At 34.4% G+C, this 1588-nt stretch overlaps 1 long non-coding RNA gene across 1 annotated transcript; it reads right to left on the bottom strand.

The window, feature by feature from the left end:
* Window positions 1–371: 371 nt before the first annotated feature.
* LOC116353387 (uncharacterized) lies at window positions 372–1082 on the bottom strand. The gene is made up of 2 exons (XR_004202803.1): window positions 942–1082; window positions 372–510 (listed from the first exon to the last, which is right to left on the bottom strand). It is a non-coding gene; the product is annotated as an uncharacterized LOC116353387 (long non-coding RNA).
* Window positions 1083–1588: the final 506 nt, after the last annotated feature.

Here is a 1588-nt window from a genome sequence, read left to right as displayed (position 1 = left end):
GGAACGCAGCGCTTTCAAAACATGGGGCACTTCCGGATTGGATTTTTCTCAGGCTTTCGCCTGCAACATCAGTTCTGTTATACTCACAGACAATATTGTTACAGTTTTGGAAACTTTAGTGTTTTCTATCATAAGCTGTCAATTATATGCATATTCTAGCATCTTGTCCTGACAAAATATCCCTTTTACTATGGGAACGTTTTTTTTTTCTTCAAAAATGAGAATACTGCCCACTAGTCACAACAGGTTTTAAAAAGGTAAAATAAAATAATGAGTTGACTGAATAGATATTTAATAAACATTTCAAAACAATACCTTATACTATAGACCTGCTAAATTACTCACATCCAGCATAAACATTAGAAACAGAATGAACAAAAATAACTCTGTATTTATTTCAGAAGATGTAACAATTTTTCATGAAGCAAACATTGTATGACTTGGTTAAGGTGTGATAGAAAGAAGCTGTCTGTTTTCCTCCCGCTCCTTCATCTTAGCATTTGGAGATTCCTGTGAACACCAACAGTCATAAACTTGTCATTCTGAACAGCACCATCTTCCTACTAAGAATTTAGTCCAGTTGACAATTCAACAGAATTCAATCTTGTTCATGCTGATGATCATTACAACATGAGACAGATAGCGACTCAGTAAAAATAGATAAAGAAATTATAAAATGGTTTTTAAGCCTTGAATGCTGATTGGCTGAAAGCCATGGTATATCAGAACGTATACCACGTGTATGAGTCAATATTACTTGTTTACTGTTGTAATTACATTGGTAAACAGTTTCTAATAGCATTAAGGTTGGTTCTACAAATTGGTTCTACTTGGAATCAAAAGGGTTCTACCCGGAACCAACGAGTTGCTCAAAAGGTTTTCCTATGGGGATAGCCGAAGAACCCTTTTAGGCCAATATGATCTCGCTAGCTTGTGCCCACCTCCTCGCTTGTTCTTCCCACGATGACTCATGTAATTCCCATTGGAAACGACAGGCTGTAGTCTATCTTGGTTGATTTATTACAACTCTGGTCGTACTTTCAAACGCATGAAATTGTGCCAGTTACTACACCAGCGTTGAAAACGTGTGCAGTGGCACAATTTCATGCGTTTGAAAGTATAACATTCAAGCGTTCTAATTACTTAGTGTACATTTTTACACGTGATTCTTCCGCATGTCATTTTTGAATGAACAGGTGAATAAAACGCCTGTCGTCTTAATTTCACGTTGTGAGCAAATGTTAAGTATTTTACACTTGATTTTCTTTTCACCTGTTGTGTTTGCATTTACAAGTGTAGAAAACGCGTTTCTTCTGTGGAGTTGCTTTTCAAAGTAGAAAATTCCCTGTTTAAATGTTAATGGACAATTCTATGGCATATTTTCAACAAAAAAAAATCGTGAATCCTTTATCAATAGAAAAACAACTTCTTTATATATATATATATATATATATATATATAAATGTAGAAGTCCATTGATTGATTCCTTTAAGCAAGCTTAAGATCTAAAAACATTGATGGAGGAGTCTTTGCTAACATTACTTATCTGTAATTGTGCTATTTCATTTCCAGATTTTAGAAATTATTA

This window comes from Oncorhynchus kisutch, linkage group LG14 (genome assembly GCF_002021735.2).
Source record: "Oncorhynchus kisutch isolate 150728-3 linkage group LG14, Okis_V2, whole genome shotgun sequence".
In the NCBI taxonomy this organism is placed as follows: Eukaryota; Metazoa; Chordata; class Actinopteri; order Salmoniformes; family Salmonidae; genus Oncorhynchus; species Oncorhynchus kisutch.
Note: the sequence above shows the minus strand (reverse complement) of the source record. Positions and strands in the feature narration are given on the sequence as shown.